Raw genomic sequence first — 25,000 nt, 5'->3', positions numbered from 1 at the left:
TTTGACCCACTTAAAAAAATCTTATTTAATAAATACATATAAATTAAAATACAGGCTTCAGGGAATGTTCATCTTAATAGCAGATACTAAAGCAATCTGTCATTTCCCTCTACAATTCATTTTTATAGATGAGGAAACTGAGGTAGTGTTTAAGTGACCTGATTAGGGCCACACAACTAGTAAGTGTTTGAGGCCATATTTGTAATCAAGAAGAAGAGTCTTCTTGACTCCAGACCCAGTGTTCTATCCATTGTGCCTCTTAGCTGTATACCTATCCCTCAAGACTTAACTCAAATACTTTATTCCCCTTACAGTTTCCTAGCTCCTGATACTGGCCATGGGCATAATCTCTTCTTCCATGAGCTTCTGATATGCCTTGTGTTGGAAGACAATTTCTCTCTCCATTATGTTGCTTTGTTAAGGTCATATCTCAGTGACCTGGAGGTCAAAAACCACTGAATAATTCAGGTATAGACAAGACCTCAGAGAAAGGAATTTAAGGAATCAATGAGACAGGAAGCTGATTCCACAGGCACTGCCTTCCCTGGGCAGCCCAGACAAATTAAGAAACTATGGTTGGTTCCTTAGACATGACATGTGAGAGCTAGTGGGTAGAGAAAACAACTTATAAGGAGAGATCCAGGAGCCTGCCAGGGGTCTTCTGGATGGAGTGTAGAACCTAGAGGAACTCTTGTTGGTGCTCAGCTTCAATCCATCATGGTGGCCAATAGATTGGGGACCTAAATATTTCTCTCCCTCTTCCCTAGCTTTCCCTCTCTTTACTACTGCTACTTTGATTTAACAAAGTTATTAAAGCTACTATCAGCCTCATAATTTAATTTTAATTATTATATTTTCTCATACTACATGCATATCATATTCTATTTTAGATTATAGTTTTTATATATGTGCATTGTAACAAAAGAGAAAAGCGTATGAGACAAGTGGGTCAGCATGCCCTGGGGGAACCAATCCAATTGGACCTTGTCCAGAGAGGAAAAAAGAAGAGCCAATGAGAATGCTTTTTCAGCTTGGGCTGGTTCTTGTTCTATATATGCTTACATTTATTTCTTTCATTATACTCTTATCTTATAAAATTATACCATTTCCTTCATTGTATCTCTCTGCAGTCATCTCTCAATTACACTGTATTCATCTTGTATGTTCATAGTTGTTTACATGTTTTTCCCACATTCAGACATGAATTTCCTCAAATCATATTTTAGCCTTTCTGGGCTTAGTACAGTGGGTGGCACCTAGTAAGTGCATACTGAATGTTAATTAACCAGTTAAAAACTGCTTTTTCAACCTTGTTTCAGTCAGTCAATTAGCATTTATGAAGCACCTTCTATGTTACTAAATGTTGGGGAATACAAAGAAAGGTTTAAAAAATGATCTGTGTTCTTCAGAAGTTCACAGTCTATGAACAAACAAAATACAAATGGGATAAATTGGGGGTAATCTCAGAGGGAAGGCACTAAAATGAAATATTAGGAGAGACTATTTGTAGAAGGTAGGACTATAGCTGAGCCTTGAAGGAAGCAGAGGAAGCCAGAAGGTGGAGATGAGGAGGGAAAGAATTCCAAACATGAAAGGCAGTCTTTGAAAGCATTTAAGAATCAAAAGATCGGAGTGTCTTATGTATGAAAGAGCAAGGAGGCCAGGGTCATTGTACAGCAGAGCATATAGAGGGGAATAATATGTAGGGAGGCTAGAAACATAGGAAGAGAAATTTCAAATTATTCTACTCTTATACATACTCAAGAAGATCTGAGCTCAAATTCAGCCACATATAGTAGCCAACTATATGACCTTGGGTAAATCACATGACTCTATTTGCCTCACTTTCCTCAACTGTAAAATGGGGATAATGATAACACCAACTTCACAGTGTTGTTATAGGGATCAATAAGGTAATATCTGATGAGAAAAAAAATGTGCCTGGAACATAGTAGGGACCATATACGTGTTTATTCCCTTTCTCTTTTAAAATCTTTCTCTCCAAGACCCAATCCAGAATAATGCCCATAGTAAATGCTTACAAAATGTTTATTTAATTGAATTGAGTCACTGAGGCATAATGAAAATGATCACTGTTTGAAGTCAGAAGACAGAGACATGAATTCCAACTCTATTGATTTAACTTATTAGAGCCTTAGTTTCCTCATCTGAAAAATGGAAATGCTATTAATATATAATCCTTACCTCACAGGGTAGTTGTAAAGAGAGTGTTTTATAAACCTTTAGGTACTGTGGAAATGTGAGTTATTAGTAGCTGCACTCCAAAGAAAGGTACATAAAAAATGTATAGTTGTATTTATTCAGGCTTCAGAGCCATTGACTTAGAAAAAAGGATTAGCTCAATTTCAAGGCCTGGAGAATTTAAAAATAGCATTGTTAAGAGTCTTAATTAGAATCATCTACTCATAAAAAAAAGTCTGGAAATTTGTCTCTCTCAAATTCTTGACAATTAGTAAATTATGCCTCTCATACACACTTTTCAAGGTTTAATCTACAAGCAAATGTGATTATACAATAAAGGTTTTAGAATAATAAAATTTGAAGGGATGTTAAGAGTTCATATGGTTTAGACTGAGACATACATTTCTTTCCTAAAAGAGACTACTCTCTCCACTTTGTTTAAGGGCTTCAATATCTCAGGCTCTCTCACTTTTAACTCCTGGTCCCTGATCAGCCCTCAACTAGAACAAGCAGAATAAGCTTAACTATTTCCTCCTGTCTGAGTCTAATTTGGCACCAGACACCTGAATCATATAGTCAGGAGTTCATCTAGGGCAGCAGTTTAGTGAGATTTAACATAATGTCTTCCTGGTCCCATCTAGGTAATATCTCCATTATTCTTCACCTACGAGCACCATTTCCTGGGTTGGAGAGGCAAGAATTGGCAGGATACTAGAGTAGCTGGAAGTGCAAATGCTCATTAAATCACACCCCTGCTGGGTTATTTAACCTGTCAGTGGAGTTTTATTTCCTCATCAGAAAAATCAGTCCAGGATCATGTCCTTGCTTTACAAAATATATCCCATGGGCATTGTTTTCATCAAGTGTTTTCAAAAGTGCAATAGAAGCATTCATTCTCAGAAGACAAAGCAGTAAGAAATTGGTGGAAATACTCCCTCTGAGCCATAACTTGGTGAAGGGAATGTGGTAGGAACATAATATGGCTCTTATTTTGTTTAAATTCTTGCTCAAAGAAGCATTCATATCATTTGAAGATGGGAAAAAAATCCAACAACAGAAACGTGATTTTATTGAGGATTTTTTTTTTTAATTTTGCATTATTTGAGTAGAACACAGCAAAATCAGAAAGGTAAAAGGAGTGACATGCTAAATTGGTCAGGGCTTCAGTGCTGTCCTGAGACTAGAAAGATCCATGTTACAAACTTCATAGGGTTTACTGTTTTATCAAGAATTTACTGTAAATGAGATAACACCTCTGAGAGGGAAGGAGTCTCATAGGTCATTTAATTTAAAGATGGAATAAACTGGGGCCCAAGGAGTTTGGATGACTACCAGGGTCACATTGGTAGCAAATAGATTCAAACCCAGTGTTTTTTACTCAGAATCCTGTCCTTGTTCCTTTGTTGCACTGTCTTTAGACAAAGGGTTCTTTATCTATGATCCATATATCCCCTGATAGATTTCAAGCACTCATTTTACTTTAAATAGCTTGATATGCATGTTTTAAAATTATTGGTTTCCTCTATAATCTATTTTATTTAATGTATTTTAAAATATTATTCTGAAAAGGGATCCATAGGCTTGACCAAGGGTTCATTACACTGGAAAAAAATGGTTTATAACCCCTACTTTAAGCATAATGACTGCTCCCTACAATATTGGCTCTCAAAATGGTGGCCACAAACCTGCCCTTTTCCTCACATCCCTAACTAAACAGGGAGACAACATGCAATTACCAAAAACTGGTACTGGGGTTCCTACTTCCTTCTCAATACTTATGTGGAGTTGTGATCTCCTCAATGGGACTACTCCCTCCAAATGAGCCAATAGCAACCCATCTACAATGCAGCCTTAGTCACTTCCTTTTAAAGGGAAGGAGGTGGATTCAATGGCCTCAGAGTTGCCTTCCTATGATAAGCCTATTAGAAAGCCTCCACGGGATATCCAATCAAGATAAAAAGAGCCATTTTCTAGATCAGTGGTTCTAAATTTGGGATTAGAGCACATTGCCTGGCAAATATTAAGTACTAAATAAATGCTTTTAATTGCTTTGGGCCCATAAACCCTCTAAAAATTACATCTTTACTTTTACTAGCCTCTAGTTGAAATTTAGCACTTCCTTCAATTATGTAGAAGACGTTATTCTGAGGAATACATGAGTATTGTCAAACCACCAAAGGGGCCCATGACACACAAAAATGTTAAGAACCTTTGCTTTAGATTTCTTCATGAGGCATGAACCCTAATAGAGCAGACATGGCTGTCCACTTGTTATTCTTTGCTGCTACTTCATGGCTGGTCCAATTCAGTTTTCCAGTATACATCTCTCTAATGATGAATTAATTCTAATTCTTCTGTATAATTCTTTATTAGTAACATATGCCATTCTACTGCTACCTACCATGTATCTCTTCCCTGCCCTTTGGGTGACTTAAAATTTTAATTTTTTGGAGACTATTATTATTGCCATATAATATCACTAAGATGATATTGGGAGGGGAAAAGCCTTTCTTCCAGTTGGGGTCATTGAAAACACTGTGTACTTTCCTAAACACAATCTGGCTCCCTCTTTTCCTCCTAATTATTTCTGGGTTCAGCTCATTATGCCTTTTCTATGGCTTCCCAAAAATACAGGGTCAACCCTGACAGATGAGTTCTATGAATTATCCATTCAATTAACTGTATATCAAAGAATTGTTCCTTCACATAGCTCCCCCCCCCCTTTGTGAATAGTTAGGTTGAACTGTATTGAATGATTACATTTCTTCTTTAATAGGCTCTGCAATGTTCTGAGCCTGGATACAACCCACACAATACCAGCACCTGGAAGATCTTACTAGCCAAGAATGTAAATCCCTTAGACCTGAACCCCCAGGATATGTCATGATCATTTTATAGCAGAGATTCTTAATGTTCTTTTGTGGGGAGTGTCATAGATTCCTTTGACAATATGATGAAGCCTTCTCAGAATAATAAGCTCAGAGTAATTGCCTATATTCATAATTGAAAGAAATGCTAATTTTAAGTTAGAAGTTAGTGAAACTAGAGATCTTTTTTTCCTACCAAGTTCATGGATCCTCTAACATCCATCTGCTGATTTCCAAGCAGTCTATGGATCTCAGATTAAGAATTGATGTCTTGAATTTTTCCCTATTTTGTTTTTTTTTAATTTCAAATTTTATAAAACCAAATAAAATTAGCATTTCCACTTACAAAGAAAAAGAAGACTGTACATAAATGATATTATAACTCTTATATGTTTAGCTTACTTTTCTTCATAGCAACATAATAAATCCTGTCCACAAATACCCCAGCCCCATTTCTACCCACCCCTGAACAGTGAAAGGTATTGTCTAGAAGACCAACATGTTCACATAAATTAAGTCTTTCATTTTTTCACTTTTTCATTCACTTTCTGGAAGGAACATTCACACTTTGTGTTTCTAGCAATAATTCTATAGGTGGGCATAATATTCTCTTGCTTGTACTCATTTCTTCTTTCATTATTCTGTGTATTTCTTTCCAAGTTTTTCTCAATCATAAAGCAACAAGTTGCATAGCATAAGCTTTGGCTCCTAAAGATCAGAGAAGATTAGGAGGTAGGATAACATAATGCTCTGCTTTCTTCAGCTTAGAGGCCTCCCAACTCACTAGGTGTGTGGCAATAAGAGAAAATCCTTGAGGTTCCCATTGTGACAGAGACTGGCACTAAAGAAAAGAAAAGTGCCAGGCTGAAGAGTGTGTGGAATTGATCACCTTGATGGGGGAGGGGCCCCAGAAGATTGGAATCTTGAGGAGAGTAGAAGATTCTGGAGGGAAGAGTCCGTGGTCTCTGTTGTAGTTGAGGGGAGGTCAAGTCTTTCAGTATATATAGAGAGAGGAAAAGAGAGGAGACATCCCTTCTCAAAGTGGGGTTCAGGGGAGACAGCTGATGTTTAGAGTTGGCTCAGAGAGAGAGGAGAGGGGGTTTGAAGATTTTCTCCCTTCTGCCTTCCTTCCTTAGCTATGGCTGCTTTCCCAGATTGACTCTTGTCCCCCTTCCACTACTAGAGACCAAAGGGTCTCCCCTTGATCTATTCACTCACACTTGATTCACAGCTTAGGGAAAAAGATAACTATTTTAATGTCAACTCAATCAGGTTAATCCAAAGGAATAACTGACAGGGAAAGAATGGGAAAGGAAAGTGTGAAAAAGGGGTCCCTGTCTCTATATTAAACCCTTTTACCTCCCTCCTCAAGTTTGGGGGGAACTCAGGCTTTGGCAGCCTGAGCTCCCTGAGAGAAAGTCAGGTTGACTGACCCTAGGTTTGGCCCCTTGGCCACAGTTCAGACCCAGGTCAACAGGAGCTGAGGTAAAGTCTGACAGAGATTCAAAATGCCTTTTCTCAGGTTTCTCTTCTCTGAGTCCCTTCAAGTGGGAAGTGTTAAGGGGAAAGACTTCCAGTCACAAGCAGGAAAAAGTGGGTAACCCTAAGGAGACAGTCTTATTCTACCTTCTCTCTCCAACTTCTCTAGACTGAGAGACCAACTGTTCTTCCAGCCAGAATCTTCTACTCTCCTCAAGATTCCAATCTCCTGGGGCCCCTACCCCATCAAGGCGATCAGTTCCACACACTCTTCAACCTGGTATTTTTCTTTAGTGCCAGCCTCTGTCACACCATTCTGAGAAGAGCAAATTAATTCTTTTCTCTCCACACAGTAATGATACTTCAATATAATTATATTGAGAGAAATAATTCATTTCTTAAGCAATTACTTTGTGCCAGGCACTGTTCTAAGCACTGGAAATAAAAATATAAACAAAAAGAAAGACAGTCCCTGCCCTTACAGAGTTTATATTCTAACGTGGGAAGAAAACACATTAAAGGGAGTTGAAGGGGGTGAGGGGGTAGAAGGAGCTAACCTGGGTTAGAAGTGCTCCCGATTGGAATGGGATCTGTCTCAAATGGAAGCTGTAATGAGGAGCTCTACAATCAAAGGAGGGAGGAGAAAGAGGCTGGTATGGAGGAATCTCCAATGTGGGAAGAAGGCATCTAGGGAAGAGATAGAAAAGTGCATGGAAAGTCAGCAATTCAGCAATGTGTATGTGTGTGTGTATATTATATATGCATATACATATGTGTATGTATATATTGCATGAGTGTATGTATATATATGAAATCTAATATAACATGGCATAATATAATACACACATATACTTTATCATGAGGTGTCCATAGCTTTCATTAGAATGCCTTAATACAAAAAAGTGACAAGCCCCAGATCTATGACCTATCAAATGATTTCTTGTTGTTCAGACATGTCCAACTCTTCATGACTATTTGGAGGATTTGGGGGGGGGGCAGAGATGCTAGATTGGTTTGTCATTTCCTTCTCTACCTCATTTTACAGATGAGAACTGAGGCAGAGTTAAGTGACTTGCCCAGAAGTCACACAGCTAGTCAGTGTGTGAGTCCAGATTTGAACTCAGGGAGATGAATCTTCCTCACTCCAGGTATGGCACTCTTCAATGCAATATCTGGCTATTGATAGCAAATGATAGTGACAAAGAAAGAAACAAATGAAAAGTCACGCAAAAGAAAAAAAAATGAAGAGAACTGGGAGAAGAAAAGCAGCTTGATTTTGTTACAGATTCTTTTTAAGCAGACGAGATACATAAAAGCTTGAATTTAACTGCTTTTAAAATTAAGAAGGGGAAAATTCCATTTGATAAATACAATAGGCATTTTGAAATATGTCATAATTTTATTTTATGGCCAGTTAAAGGAAGTGGAAATTGAAGGTCAAGAAAAAAAGAGAAAGAGAAAAAGAGCAGTCAAAGTACAGGAAATGAAGTAGAAAGAGAAACACAGAGACAGGCACAGGTATGCAATTAGAATGCACATTTCTGCACACACAAAAGTAGGCAAAAATGAGTAGAAACAGAAACAGAGTGAGAGAAGCTCTGTAGCTCCTAACATGTTCCTGAATTATTTGTCATGCCCTAATGTTTATTTGGACAATAGACTTCAGAGTATTTTAACATTTCACTGTTCTTAGAAACATACATTGGTTGGGATTAATGACCCTTCTTAGCTCTCCAAGTGCTTTCTAACCAGACCTTCAAAGGGTCCTCACAATAGAAAAAGTATAGATTATTTTAGGGCTGCAAGGTGGTTAGATTATTAACTCCTTAAGTGCTGGAAAGCTTTCTATTTGGGGAATACTTCTATGATTCCATTTTCTGCCTTCACCTTGGCAATTGTTGCCACTTCATGAGAAGAGTAGATTTTTTCTCTTTTAACTCAAATTTCCAGACTTTCCAAATTGATTAATAGCTCTTTCAGAAAGCAGAAGGCTTTTACATCCATTAGGCTAGCAATCTACAGAAAACAAAACAAAACTTTCCCAGTCATTTTTTCCCCTTTCAGGAGCATCCATCCCTGAATGGAGCTGTTGGCATGGCTAAGACAGAAACTAGGTAGTTGATTTTTTATCTATCTCTCTTTAATGACTTCATAATATTTATAGGGGACAGCATGGCACTATAGGAAGAACATGGCAAAGTAGGTCATAATTTTTTGAGTGATAATCTAGATAAGTAGATATAGAACTGTTTGAATGTATTAAATTGTCATTTTCTTTGGCTCAATGTCAACTTGGAGAAATCTGTAGTGGAGTTCTAGAGATGTGTGATTAGTTCTTTGCTATTTAACACTCTTATCAAGGGCTTGGATAAAGACTTGGTTGGAATGTTATTGAATTTGCAAAAGACACAAAGTTGCAAGGCAAAATTTACATACTAGATTCCTTACTGGTTTAAAAAAAATCTTTAAAGGTTAACATATTGGTCAAATAGCTTATATATGTAATTGAAATGAGTTTAACAAATATAAGAATTTTAAAAAAGTTATCATGGTCTCTGTTTATAAAAATAATCAACTTTCCAGTCAAAATGACTGTAAGCAGTTTTTATCTATAGCATGGTAGAACTATGAAAGTGGGAAATATAGGTAAGAGGTAGAAAAAAATTCCCTAGGTACAAATACCTTAATCTTAATTCCTCCAGACTGAGAATGCAAATCCAAAAGCAAATCTCACCAGAATCCAAAGACCTAATTAGGAATCTGAAATCTGAATAGCCAAGAGACACTGAAAAATCTTCTGAGAATGTTCAGCACACATGAGGCTAAATTGTCAAGAATTTCATCAAAGCTTACGCTAAAGAGAGTATCTCACCTAAGCGCCAATGAAGATAAAGACTTTTGTTTTTGGCCTTTGTTGGTGTGAACTTTTTTTCCCTAGTAAATGGCTTGTGAACTCTCTTACTTAGTGGCTTACTAAGTGTTAAGTAGGGATAATTTTAGTTCTCCAGAATGCTCTAGCACATGTGCCATAGATTTGCCAACATGGGGCTAGACAATGGAGGTTAAGTTAATTTCTTATGCCACAGTAGCATTCCATCACAATCATATGCCACAAATTGTTTATTCAGTTTTTTCTTGAAGATTTCCAAAGAGGAGGAACCTCTTACCTTCTGAAGTAACCCAATTCATTTTGAGATAACTCTGTATTATTAGGGAGTTTTTCCTTATGCAATGTCTACTTCTTTCTAACATCTGCCCTTTGGCAGTTCTGTTTGCTTGAAACTAATAGAACAAGTTTCATTCTTCCATATGAAAGTCCTTCAGATACTTGAAGAAGGCTATCCTGTCTTCATTAGGCATTCTTCAGGCTGAAAATCCCCAGTTGCCTTAAATCAGTCTTAACATGGCATGAATTTGAAGCCCTTCAAGGGAGTATTGGAGTAACTTAAACTGACTTGGGAGCATTGATTGTTAAATTTTCAGTGGGAACATTTTCACCTCAGAAATCAGTAAAAGCCAAAGGATTTATTGTTTTGTTGATTGTCAGTACTTAAGAAAATGATGGAGAGAAGATTACATACATTTATAAGTACATATGATATATATTTATAAATTTATATTGTGTATATGCATATTATAGTTATATATTTATATGATACATAAAATACTAAATAATACACATAAAATTATGTTTTTTAACATTTGTTTTGTGCAATGCCTAATAATACATATTAGAATATGTCATTTATATAAAATATATTATTAGTTGTAGTGGTTAGGGATGAAAATCACACTGGATCCAAGGCTCTAATTTTAGCTTTGTCTCCTTAATTTCCATCCATTTAGAGGCAGCACTGACAGACTCACCTTCCAGTCCTTCCCTCTCTTTTTAAATATTTCTATTAATGGTATATATCAACTCAAAGACCTGCAGTTACACTCCTCAATTCCTACTGTGCCAGGACTGTTCTTATTTCCAAATCCCATCCAATAACCAGCATGCTGTTGGTATTCAATCAGAATAAATAAGTATACACAGATGTGCCCAATTCAGACAGGGGGTATGTTAGTTGCAGCTGAGCTTTCATAAAAGGTTAAATCATTCTTTCAGTTATTTTAGTTAGAACAGGAATGTATTCAAGTATGTGCTGTGGGAAGCCCACATCTCCCCTTAGAGCATGTACACCACACCCAGTGTCTCCAGGGAAGTTGGCTAGGTTCCCCATAAGTGTACTACAGGTCATGTTAGTACCATGGAGAACCAAGACACCCCATGACTGAATGGCAAGACTCCAGTTTATACTCTCCAAATAATAAAGTGTCATGATGTTTTTTATGATTAAAAAAGCAATAATCAAAGTAAGTATTTTTTTCCCCCCAGCCAAAATGTTCCTCAATACTTGCATTCTACAAATTGAGACATTTGGTTGCAGAGAGTAGTATTTTTTTCCTCTCTAATATTTATCTATCTTTTTCTCCCTTTCAACTTTCCACCCCATCCACTGAAGAAATGATGAAAATATAATAGGAAGAGAGAGAGACAGAGAGAGGGAGGGAGAGAGGGAAACAAAGAAACAAAGAGAAAGAAAAAAGGGAGGAGGGAGGGAGAGAGAGAGGAGGGAATGTGAAGGGAAAGGAGGGAAGGAAAGGGAAGAAGAGGGAAGAGGATGGGAGGGGAAGAGGGGAGAGAAAGTAAGGGAATAAAATCAAACTAAGTAAAGAACCTTTTTATCATGTAATTAAAGTTCAGGGAAAAAATTACCTAAATTTAATGTATAAATATATATGGTTAGAAAACTGATCATTAGAGATCAAATAGGTTTCAAAATGATTTGTAGGATTTAGAATAGGAAGGGACCTTAGAGATTGTCTAATACAAATCTTTCTTTTTATAAATGTGTAAGTTGGGACCAGGAGAAGGGAGAGGATTTGCTAGAGGCCAATCAGATAGTAGCAGATCCAGATTGCAGGTCCAGATTCTCTGATTCCAAATCTAGTGCTCTTTCCACAACAGTGTCTTTTCACCTTTCTCTGAAAGCTTACTTCAAATTGCAATCAACCCTATGTATTAAAAATGAGATTCACTTTATAAAAACTCATTTTATAGATATTTGCTTTTGTGGCTAAAGTCATTTGACCATTTTATGTAAAAATAATAACTTGTATTTATGTATTTCTCAAATTTTTCCCACCATAATCCAGTTCATGAAATTTGGAAATGATAATGCTAAGGACCTGAAATTTTTCTGAAGTACCACCTGAAGACTCAGCTAGGTCACTCAGTGGAGAGAATGCTGGGCTTGCAGTCAGAAAGACTCTTCTTCCAGAGTTCAAATCTGGCCTCAGACACTTATTGATATGTAGCCCTGGGCAAGTCACTTATCCTGTTTACCTCCATTTCCTAAACTGTAAAATGAGCTCAGAAGGTAAAGGAAACTATTTCAGTATCTTTGCCTAGAAAACTCCCAAAAGGATGTCAGAGTCAGACACAACTGAAAGAGTTCAACAGCAACAATAAAAAAACATATGACTTAACCTAGTCTGGTTGGGAAAGTGATAAGTACAATAAACCATTTGTTCTTTAATGCTGGGAGGAATTCAGTTTCATCTTTTGCCTGGAGTTATCACTTTTGATCCCCTTTAACCTAAATGGAATCAGAATAGTGATCCTGGTCCTCCTAAGCCAGGATCTTATTCAAAGTCATCACAATCATCATCTTTCAGAAATCCCTATTACCTAATAGGCAAGAGAATGAAATATGTAACTTCTGGGCACATGGAGAAGTCCATTCTGAAAACAAAGCTGCTGACTTTGCAGCCCATTCCAAATGCTACTGCTCGTTTACAAGAATGCAGTGTTCTCTTGTGAAAGCTTACTGCCTTTGAAAGAGCTTGCTGCTGATTCACCCCACAGATTCTTATTTGGGAAGGGAATCCAGGCTCATACATCATTACAATATAGATCTAGAACTTCTTATTGCTTTTAGAGCTTCTAGTGAATCAGAATTATCACCACAGCATTGCACAAATACTATTTTCAACATCCCAATTTTTTCCCTAATTGCATTTATCTTCATTGTGTATCCTGTTTCATTTTTTATAGGGGTGATACTTGGATGGAGGGGAACAAGGGACATAGAAAAGAGGAGGAGAGATGGGGCTGAGGGATAGTCTTAAAACCAGGAGATTCTGGGGACTCTGGGATCTGCAGTTCTTAGAATGTTAAAAGTAAATCAGAATTCTTTAGGTAAGAGGGAGTATTGGGAGACTAACAGAAATGCTGTGACATTTCTCCAAGGTGTTTCCAAGCATATTACCTTGGATAAAAAACCTCCTGGATAAAGTTTGCACATACTTTACCTACATGGTCTATTTGAGCCTCACAAAAACCCTGTGGGCTTGGAACATATAGGAGGTGATGATTGTAAACTGAGGGGGGAAAATGAAGCATGAAGATTAAGAAACTTAGTGAAGAGATGGGAACTTGAGGTAGGAGTTGCAAAGTGAAAAGAAGACTAGATCTGAAGACAGAAGACCTGAGTTCAAATCCTTATTCTGTGTACTCATTTCAAAAGGAATGACTGCTGAACTTTGAATCTTATGTTCTTCACTCAGTTTCTTGCTCTGACACTAACTATCTATGTGACAAGGCAAGCCTTTAAACTACTCTGAGCTTCAGTTTCCCTCTCTGTAAAATGAGAGATCTAGATGACCTCTGACGTACCTCTTAGTTTCAGATCTATGATCCTATAAGAATCAGGAAGAAGGATGTCTTGATACTCAGACCAGTAGAATTTTCTCATTGGACAAGACATACCTCAAATGAGGACTTGAGACTCAAATATGCCCTGAGGACAAAGTCCTCTGCATATAATGTCTCCCTTTCAATAATCTATAATATGTCTTATATGTTACTTGTAAAGTAGAACCAGAGTAGTGGCCACTTACATCTTAGTTCTAGCTTTATCTATACTGGTCTCTGAAAAATAATGACTGACGTAGCCATTGTCTTTTCAGGTTGAAGAAGTTTGATACTTGAAACAAGCCTGTCTTACCTTTGTCTGATAAAAGATGTCATGACCACTCAACTGTATTTCTATGAGGATCGCCAGATGAATTAATTACATAGTGTGCTAATTTTGTCAATCAAAATCCCTGCAAGTGCAGGTATTGTATAGATCTTTCGATGCTTATACATGGAGGAATTTGAGGGCTTCTTTAGCTATATCCTACCAATCACATTCTGTTGAGCAAGTCACTTAAGCTCTTAGGGATGAAGTAAACTCATTTATAAAATGAAAGTGTTGACCACCATCCACTAAGACCCTACCCCAGCCCTAAATCTATGTCCTTAAATTAATCATGTTGGGATGATGGGTTAACCTGTGCCCTAAAGTGCTTGGCTCAGAGTAGGCACTTAATTAATGCTTATTTGCACCATTTTCCCTTCCCTCTTAGGAAGCTTTATATAATCACATTTACAAGTCAAGTCTTTTTCCTTTGACTTTCAATAGTCATTCATAGTTTTTCAACTTTTCACTAGTCTTCACAATGGCTCAGTGGGCAATAATGGGGGGGGGGGATAATCAATCTCATGTTCAATCCAGATTTATAAAGAAGGACAGCAAGGAGTGGAGAAAGGGAAATGTGAGTTTTTATACAACATGAAAGATTAACTGTGATCAATATACCTTCCTTTTTTTCAAGTTTCAAGGAGATTATCCAGCTACATAGATGGATTCATGCAAGATGCTGATTATAAAGGAAGAGAATATTATTGTAAAATAAAATTCATGACAAAGTTATGAAACACATATTCAATATTATGCAGAATTACTTATTGAATGGATTTGGAGTTGAAGGACCTGAATTTGAGTACAAATCTGACAGCTCCTAGTTGTGTGGCCCTTGGCCTGGGCCTTGATTTCCCCATCTGTAAAATAGGAATATTATCAGTATTACCTTCCTTACAGAGTTGCTGGGAGGTTCAAATGAGATAAAGCATGTATAGTGTTCATACTATATATAGTTAATTCTTAGTATTTATCATTAGTAGCAAGTATCTCACATGAATTATTTTATTAGCATTATATAGCATTATTATTCAAAATTACTAGTCATTAACACTAAAATATGTAAATAATTTTGTTTAGCATTAGTGTTATTGTGATATAGCATAGCTAAATGCTGGTTTTTAATAATATTAAATCAAGCATGTTACATAAATAATTTTAATTAGATATAATTTGTTTTTTCTTCCCTTTGTTACAATTTTCCCACAGTTATAGTCAACATCATTGTCAATGATTTTCTCAGAAATTATGTACCATTTAATGTTACCACATTCAAGGGGAGAGAAAAATAAGATCTGTGGTATGGTTATTCAACATCTAGAGTTCCTTCCCCCTCTACCCCCAGAAGAATCATAGACTTAGAGGTTGAAGGAATTTAGATTCTACCTACTTCAACACCCTAATTAAATGCGTAAGATGTGTGTATGTGTGTGTGTGTGTTGCCCAAGCAGTTTATGTGTATTTCCATGAAGTTTTATCCAAATATTATTCAGAGATACATGAATAGATATCTCTGAAGTCTCAAGGGAGACTTTGATTCTTGCCTGAAAAACAGGAGAAGACATGGGCCATGAGGATTCTTGCTCTACTTCCTCAGGGAGGAGGTGCAAGATGAGAATTTTTTTCATTGGCCCCTCTACATCAAATATTGCTAGTCCAAGGGAAATTATTTCACCCTTAGTTTCAAGCCACTATCCTAGTTGGCATATTTTAAAAGTAATGGAATGCCACTGAATTTCTAAGTAAATTATGGAATTATGAAATGGAGACAGGCACTCAGTTCTTGTGTACTTGCCAGAAAAGAGTATGATGGCACTGGGGAGTGAGGTTTCAATCACATTTTAATAAAACACAGAGGGTGCAGGAATGAACAGCCACAGAAAAAATGGTAAATGAGATAGAGACAGACAGTATGAGGACAGAGATGATGTGGTAGAGGAAGGCAAAAAGCATGGAAAGAGAATGGGGAGGGAGAAAGTCACAGAGAATAACTCATGTAACTATGTATTAGAATTGGGATGCACTCATCAAGATGTACTCTCTTCAAATAAAATGTTAGTTATACGAGACCATTAAAAATTAAAAGTGAATAAATCCAAGAAGATAGCAAATGAAAGTCAGAGAAGTTATATATATATATATATATGTATATATATATATATATAAGGATATACTGTGCAATGCATAGATTGAATGAGCTCTCTCTTGAAGCAAGATATCTCAGATCAACTGGGAAAAAGAAATATTTCCCAATCTCACCCAAAAGGAAATTTCTCAAAGTCTTGACACAGATAAACTAGAGATTGGGAGCATGTGGAAGTGTCAGCTCCTCAACATGTCTGCTGCTCAATACCATCAATGCTTTTATTCTTAAGTGCAAATTTGACTATCTTGCTTCCCTTCTCAATAAATTACAATATATTACTAATTCTTATATGATAAAATATAAGCTAAGCTATTTTTTCCTGTGCATACACCTTCATACCACCCTAATAAAGTTTTTAAATTAATTTAAGTATCTTGAGTACTTTAAGCACCTTGAGTATCTCAAGTATCATAGATATCTTAATCATCTTCCCATAATAGGAATGTAAATAATTTAATCCCTTAAGTATTCAGTTTTTTTTTTAGGCATCTATTGAGTCAAATTTGCTCAGTGAGTTTTCTTTTTAGTTCTGATCTTTTTGTAAGGAATACCTGAAAGTCTCGCATTTCATTAAATATCATTTGCCCCAAGCCCAGAGGATTATGGTCACTTTCACTGGGTATATGATTCTTGGTTGTTATCCAAAGTCCTTTGACTTTTGACAAATCATTTTCCACACCTTCTGGTCCTTTAATGTAGAAACTTCTACATTCTATGTGGTCCTGACTGACTGTATATTTGAATTGTTTCCTTTTGACTACAGTAATAACTTGGTTTTCATTGACATTGCTAATCATCATTTTTGGTTTTCATCAATTTTTTCCCTGAAAAATTTGTCTTGGTTTTCCTTGGTTGCCTTGGATTTTGTGGGCATGCCCACTTGAACTTGATGCTAATTTTGTGAAAACAAATGGTGACCCACCTGTTCTCCTGCTCAATGTGAGCAATACATGCATTGAAAAGCAAATAAATTTATTTGTCCATTCAGATAGAAAATGAAAATCAGATAAAGCATATGGAGGAGAATATATACCTGACTATACAAAATTAATGAGCTCTCTCATTGGGAGTGAGATATCACATCTCAGTCAAGTAGAAATTCTCCCATAGTATCTCAGCCACTTAAGTGAAATATGATAGTGGTTTTGTTTGCTATTATAATTAATTGGGCTATTGTGAATTTTGGGGATATTGATACCTTTTTGAATGTGCATTACATGTGGTACTATTGTTCTTCTTTATAGAAAAAAAAACTGTTACCTTGTGAAATTCATTTGCTTGTACTCACAGTGAATCATGGCCAGATATGAAGAGGAAATGGATCTCATTTTTGGTGAGAAGCCTTGTATTCTACATTTTCTTAGCTGACAGTGTGCCAATGATTATTAGCTATATTTTTCCTTTTTTATTATTATATTTTTCTTGCATGTGCAATATAATATTTTAGTTCTTTATTTTTCTCTCCTTTTTATATTTGAAACATATCACTAGTATTGAGATTTTCTTTAACCTTTTTTGATTTTGCAGTAATATAAGTTTAAAATATATTTACTATAATATTAATGCATACCCAAAAGCTTGAGACTATAAAAATGAAGCCACTGATTATTTTAAAAAATTCATGGGACTTTGCTTAATGATTTTGTCTGATTCCAGGACAAGATAATACAAAAAAGGAGCACAGATTTAACCTGAATAGTGCCAAAAGAGCACACAGATCAAAAAAAAAATCAAAAGAAGAACCAATCCAGGTAGGATTGATGCACTTCTAAGCCAATACAAAAGACTTGAACCTAATGTGAGACTCAAGGTTGGGATGCTTGACATATGTTAAGACATAGACCTTCCTTGTATCTACACTCTTTCGTGAAAATACTTACAGTTAAGTACCAAAATTTGGCTCTTACCTGGCTCATATAATCTACTCCCTATTCTGTCTTTCATAATGTGGCAACTTTTTGTAGTCCTGGCTACTGACTGGGTAAATGCATAATTGCTTAAATCATTTTAATTGGGCCCTGATTCAAGGACCTGTTATAGATTTATTTTTCCTTTACTTAGCATTTTTACACATAAGATTTTGATAGTCTATATTTCATCCATAAATTATCTTTTTTTTGGATTTTTTTATGTTTTTTTATTTCTCTTGCCAAATGATTCATATACCTCATAACTCAGCCATGTATCCCTAAATGATCCCTGTGTTTTTCAATCACCCTGTTCAGAGGGGGGGGGGGAAGATGTATAATTATTATTATTATTTTTAATTTCAAAGTTTAAATTCCTTGAAAGAGAAATTTTAGGTTAAGAAACATGCTACCTCTCTCAATCCAGAAACTGAACTGTTTGGAGAAGATACCATGAAGATGCCTCCAGACCACAAGCTGCATGAGAAGATCAAGAATGAACTTTGGTTGATTGAACATTTATTTGTATGTATACTCTTATGCCAAGAGGGATTTCCCCCTAACTGGCTTTTTGTCAATGCACATAGCAATTATTGGTTTTATTCTCTTATCCTCAAATTATTGTAATTTCAAAGTTGGTATATTTATAAGACCCATCGCAGAGACTAGTCTTCCTTGGGCCTCAGGGGGGGGATGTAAAAATGGAGATTTGAACCTTAGACTTCAATCCCCAGAAGTCCTTGGTATTCCCCATAATTCCCTATAATCTCACCTGAGTCTCCACCTGGGCAAAATCACAATTAGTATTTAAACTGGAAGTAATGCCTACCTCTCCCTCTTGTATGCTCTGCTCTCCCATTGCAATAATGTAGTAAGTAAGCTAAGTGTGGGTATTCTGAATTGGCTAATCAGCCATGGGCATGTGGTTTCTTATTTCTATATTTTCTTTATTCCTTGAATTCTAATAATCCTTAATAGACCTCATAAAATATAATATTTTTATTACTAGAGACTAATTCAATTTTTACAGTTTTAGAACAGATTATTTAGAAAAACTGAGGAATCACTGTATTTGCAATAACTTTTCCTTGGCCTGGGAGTTCTGGAATTTGCCTATAATAGTCTTGGAATTTTAAATTTGAGATTTCTTTCAGGAGAAGATTGGTAAATTCTTTCCATTTCTATTTTTCCCACTTGTTTGAGAATATCAGGGCAATTCCTCCTGATGATTTCTTGCAATATGCTGTCCAGGGTCTTTTTTATTTCATGGCTTTCAGCTGTTCTGATGATTCTTAGATTTTCTCTCCTGGATATATATTTTAGGTCAATTGTTTTTTGAGTTAAATATTTCAGATTTTGTTCTATTTTTTTTCCATTCCCACGACTGTTTTATTGTTTCTTTATGTCGTAAGGAGTCATTAGCTTTCATTAGTCCAATTCTAATTTTTAGGAAATTATTTTCTCCCTTGAGCTTTTATGTTTCTTTTTTCATTTTCCCAATTCTATTCTTTAAGGAGCTTTGTTTTTTCCCCCAGTGTATTTTTTTCTATTTCAATGTAGCTCACTTTAATTTTTAGGAAGTTGTTCTATTCATTGATTTTTTCCCCCAAGCTGTTGATGGTCTTGCAATTCTCTTATTATTTAATTTTTAAAACTTCTTTTCAAGTTATTCCAGGAGTTCCTTGAGGACCTAATGCCCTTTCACACTTTCCTTTGAAGTTTCACACATTTCCATTTTTACACTATTGTTCTCTTCTTAAATTTTATGTTGAGCTCCCTGTCACTAAAGTAACCTCCCAAAGTCAGATTTTTTTCTTTGTCTTTTATTCATTTTTCTAATTTTTGTTATTGTTTCATTTTCTTACCTTGCTCATATTTTGAAGTTATACTCTGTTCCTGGGGTAGAGGGAGCACTGCTTCAAGCTTACAGAGTACTCTTCGTTCATACATACACATATACATATACATACACACATACATATAGCCATATAAATTTTTGTACAAATAGATATATGTGGGTATATATATAAACAAATGTATGTATATTATATAGTGAGAGACAGAGATACTATTTACCTATAGACTAACAAGTTATATTCCCCCATTAGAATGTAAGCTCTTTGATTTGAGAGACTTTTTCACTTTTTTCTTTGTTTTGCCAGGTCCTATTTCAATGCTTGATATAGAGTAGACATTTAGTTAATGCTTGATACTTTACTGGCAAATTGATTAAAAAAAACTTTCACAATGACAACATGAAAACCAAAGTACATTATACTTTGAACTACGAATGCCAAGAGTTAATAAATTCCTTATTTGTGCAGTCATGAAAGTCTTTTAAAGTCATTGATACTGGTCTAAGGTCAGGAACATATTAGAAATGTTCTTTTAATCCTCCATTGACTTGAAGGAAAATTGGTTCCCTATCTTCTTCTTCTTACTAAGTTCAAATGCTTTGGGCTACTGGCCTTCAGACCAAGTTTCTTGGACAGAGTAAGTGTGAAATGAAAAAATCAAATCTACTGACATTATTCCTACCTAAGAAAATTTCTATAGTAAAATTTTCAATCCCAGAGAAAAGAGAGAAATTACTGAATAAATCTAAAAATGATGCAAATGAACTTATGGGCTCCAAAGTTGGAAGGGTCATTCAAATCTATGAAACCTAACAACTTTATTTTAGAGCAAAGGATAGAGACCCAGATTATTTCAAATACTTGTCCATGGTCACACAAATGAAGACTAAGAGTCAGGATTTTAAATTCAATTTCTTAAAGCCTCCAGTGATACTTTCATTAGTGCGATAAATTAAGCATCTACTTGTGCAAAGTTTTGGGAACACAAAAACAGGAATGAAATAGTCACTGAATTCAAGAACTATGTATTTATTCAGCAAGATATTGCTCATTTTTATACTGAGGAAAATATTTTGTATTATTGGTTTTTCAATGATTATATATCTTCTTCCTTTCTCTTTGTCTCTTTCTCTGAGTGGGAGAGGATAAATCTGTAGCCTCTTAATTTCTTTCCCTTTAATTAATTTTTGAGATTTGGATATTCAATTCCTTGAGAACTGTCCAAATTTAAACATAATGTTATACTTAGAGCTTCACTTAATAGATATAGTGCCCACTCTTTATTTTCATCAAATGGATTGGTATAACACTAAATTAAAATTAGAACTTTCACCTTTCCTAATCTTGAGAGAAAGAAAAATGATTGCATAAATATTGCATTAATATCCTCACAGATGATGCAATGCAATTATCATTCTGCCTAAACATATTCTTTTAATATGATAATGACAAAAACCCAATTAAGCTAAGATAGAACTGGTAAGAACATTCCTGTTGGCTGTTTAAATTCAGGAGCCAACGAAGCTAAAGAACAATAATCATGAATAATAGCCTATTCTGTTGAAACTATTCCTGCTTACAGGAAAAGTTCTGCTTCAGAAGAGACATAAGAGGAGGTTAAGATTAAATTTAACTCTCCCCTGATTGTGAAAATAAAATTAATTAACTCTCCCCTGATTGTGAAGATTAAATTGCAACCCCTGCCCAGTTTTAAATTTAATCACCTAAAGTGTAAACATAGTACTTAAAAGTTGAGTGGGGAGATCTGCCCATTTTTAGATTTAATCACCAAAGGTTTAAACACCCCATTCATACTTGAGTGGGGGGAGGTCTGTGACCCATGTGTGCAATAGTGGTAATGAATTGGAATTAAACTAACTACCCCTGGGCAGTCTTAAAGCAAAGCTTCAACTGTGCTTGGTAGACATAACATTAGGGGAAGGCAAAGGAAGTGATGCAAAAGAAAGTGTCTTTAAAAGGGAGTTACAACTTCCAGAGTCAGTTCTACTTGAAGTTCTACTTGGAGTGGAGGCTGAAGAAGAATCTGCTGACTCGATGTGAGACCCAGTTCCTGGTGAGGCTATTCTTAACTCTCTTCCTTTTGGACAGACAAGGAGAGTGAAAAGGCTGACCACTTTCCTGGATATTTTCTGAAGAAACTAACCTCTGGAGAGACCTACCTCTTGAACTAGTATTCCCCAGGTCCTTGGCTTTGCCAAGACTGGCTGAAACTAAGTCTTCCTGCCAAGGTTGAGCCAGGGACCAGGAATAAATTATTTAGTGCTCAGGCTAGATATCTTACCCTATCCTCTCTCTGGTTTTCTTACCTTACTCTTTCTATATTTTGAAAATAAATTTTTTGGAATTAATATAAATACCTGGTGACCCTATTCCTAAATAATCCAGTACAACCTTTTTAATAAATAACTCCCTTTTCCCCCTTACAAGGGTAAATTCTTAGGTGCTCATTAACATGAGTTTTCCAATTGTTTCCCCATGTTAGATGGTGCATGTTAGGGCTTTTGATTTGTCTGTTTGTTTGTTATTGAAGATGTATATATGGCAAAAGGTACTTATACCTCAGACAAAGAGGAAATGTTACTGCCATACTTACCAAAAAAATAAAGGGCTAGCTCATGATCCTAGGTTACATATACATATGATGAAATGAAAATAATCTCAACTCTCTTATTCCTACTGCCTACATATTGACTTGACACCCTTTACTTCTAGAAACTTGAATGGTATTTATCACTTGTTATCTCTTGTCTCTTGCTCACAATGACAATTTTTTTTTCCTGTATCACTTAGTGATTATGTTTTAAAATGCAAAGCATGAAATAAAAAATTGATGATTGACTTTGAGAGCTAACAAGGTTTGATTACAGAAATTCAATCAAAATGTCAGAAATTATCTCCTCCCCACCCACATATACCTATATGCCGACTAGAAATGGTATTTGAAAGGATTTTTTATGAGGGTCTCATTTTCCACATTGATTTCCTTTGACATAAGTATTTTATCAGTTCTTACCTTTTGTCCTAAAGAATATACAAGACTAGTACTCCCTTCTTGGTATACATATGTTTTTGCCATGTTATGAACTGATTCCACTGGAGAAAGAGCTCTAGGGTGGGTTCACTGATTACTATCTATTTATATTGCTTTGGGCTCCTCTATAGAAATCCCTTAGGTCATCCATCTTCTTAGTTTTACTGATATTTCTGCAATCCCATCTATAATTAAATGTCATACTAAAATCTATTAGAGGGTACTATTCTAAGGATGTTCAAGGCCAGAGGTTCTCAGCTTTTTCTGTATCATGGACTCTCATATGGTCCAATGGACCACAATGATATTTTTAGACACTAAATTTCATTAAAAAGTTGTTGAAAAAAAGATTCAAATTTTTTTTGTCTTATAGATTTATGGATGTCCTATATTCTATCCATAAACACAGTAGAGTCTATAGAATCCAGGTAAAGAATTTCCATTCTAGGCACTGGCCAGGAGAATATCTAAAATGTTAAGAATACCAAAATAAAAACATTGATTGGAGACAAAAAAAGAGAGAGGTATTTATTGGGGACCATGAAGTACCTGGACTAAAGAGGACATTTTTAGTTCAATAATGAATATGCAACCCCAATATCATTTGAGACTTGTCAATTACATGAGGAAGCTTAGTGATGTAGTGGGTAAAGTGGAATCAGGAAGATCTAAGTTCAAACCTTATGTCAGATATTTATTCACTCTATAACCCTGGACAAGTCATTAAACTCATGGAGTCTCAACATTATCATCTATATAATAAAAATATGGTATTGATTCCCAATCTGGGAAGACCAAAAACAGAGAAAGAAAACTATGAGCCAATATCCTTAATGAACATAGATACAAACATATTTAATAAAATACTAGCTGAAAGACTATAGCAAGTTATCACAATGATTATTCAGTATGATGAGGTGGGATTTATACCAGGAATGCAAGGATGGATTAATATTAGGGGAAAAAACCTAGGAAAATATTAGGAAAACACATAATTGACCATTTCAACAACCAAAATAATAGAAATCACACGATTATTTTAATGAATGAAGAAAAAGCCTTTGAAAAAATATAACACCTATTCCTATTGAAAACACTAGAAAGAATAGGAATAGACGGGCATTTCCTCAAAATAATAAACAGTATTTATTTAAAACCATCAGCAAGTATCATCTGCAATGGGGATGAGTTAGATGTCTTTCCAATAAGATCAGGAGTGAAGCAGGGATACCCATTATCACCACTACTACTTAATATTGTATTTGAAATTCTAGCAGTAGCAATTAGAGAAGAAAAAGAAATTGAAGAGATCAGAGAAAGCAATGAGGAAACTAAACTATCATTCTTTGCAAATGACATGATGGTATACCTAGAGAATCCAATAAAATCAGCTAAAAAACTAGTAGAAATAATCCCTGCAGGATATAAACTCAATGTCATCATCTATAAAATAGGGTTGTTGTGAGGAGGAAATGAGATAAGAGATATAAAGAGATTTGCAAAACTTAAAACACTATATAATTGATTAGAGAGAATATTTCCATGCATTCCTGAAGAAAAAAAACAAGCAAACAGAGAATTTGATGTCTAAATACAACATTGAAGAGAAACATAAGTAAGGGGAAAAATTAGGTCTTCAATAAGGTCAAATTGTTTATATTCCTATATGGAAGATGATATCTGCAACTTATTTTTTTAATCATTATCATTGAAGTTAGAAGTATACATAGACAGAGGGTGTGATAGTAAGCTGTTTAGAAGAATATTTTTAAAAATCTAGAGGTGAAAAAGAGGATTACACTAAGAGAAATGGGAAGAGAGAAGGAAAATGGGGTAAATTATATCACATAAAGAGGTAAGGAGAAAACTATTACAGGGAAGGGGAAAATAATTGTAGAGATAGGCAATACTTAAATCTTACTCTCATTGGAATTTACTCATAGAGCAGCTAGATTCACTGGGCTATAGGTTCCTATCTTATCCTTTAGAGAATTAGAAGGGGAATGAGAAAAGTGGTGGTGGGAAGAGGGATAATATGAGGGAGGGGGAATGGGGAAGATGATTAAAAGCCAAAAACTGGTGTGTCAGAAAAGAGTAAAAGGAGAAAGGAAGAATTAAAGAGAAAATAAAGATGGAGAAGAATACACAAATGGTAATCATAAGTGTGAATATAAATAGGATGAACTCACACATAAAATAGAAGTGGATAGCAAAGTGGATTAAAAACCAGAATCCTACTATAAATTATTTACAAGAAACATATTGGAGGCAGGTAATCACACAGAGAATAAAGATAAGAGGCTGGAGCAGAATCTATTTGGCTTCAAATAAGATAAATTTTAGCAATCATAATCTCAGACAAAGCTAAAGCAAAAATGCATCTGATTAAAAGAGACAAGTAAGGTAATTACATCCCAA

The 25,000-nt window shown here is 35.4% G+C and overlaps 1 long non-coding RNA gene across 2 annotated transcripts in view; it reads left to right on the top strand.

Annotated features, from left to right (window-relative positions):
- LOC103104513 (uncharacterized) overlaps window positions 1–24,446 on the top strand; it is a 51,959-nt gene extending 27,513 nt beyond the window's left edge. The window contains exons 3-6 of one of the 2 annotated variants that reach the window (XR_008915598.1): window positions 13,566–13,715; window positions 17,012–17,100; window positions 17,424–17,518; window positions 18,102–24,446. This is a non-coding gene — a long non-coding RNA (uncharacterized LOC103104513). The remainder of the gene's footprint in view (window positions 1–13,565; window positions 13,716–17,011; window positions 17,101–17,423; window positions 17,519–18,101) is intronic. The other variant, XR_008915599.1, reaches the window with a different exon arrangement.
- Window positions 24,447–25,000: the final 554 nt, after the last annotated feature.

The sequence above is a fragment of the Monodelphis domestica genome, chromosome 1, assembly GCF_027887165.1.
Source record: "Monodelphis domestica isolate mMonDom1 chromosome 1, mMonDom1.pri, whole genome shotgun sequence".
Taxonomy (NCBI): Eukaryota; Metazoa; Chordata; class Mammalia; order Didelphimorphia; family Didelphidae; genus Monodelphis; species Monodelphis domestica.
The sequence above is the reverse complement of the archived record's forward strand: the minus strand, read 5'-3'. Positions and strand labels throughout refer to the sequence as shown.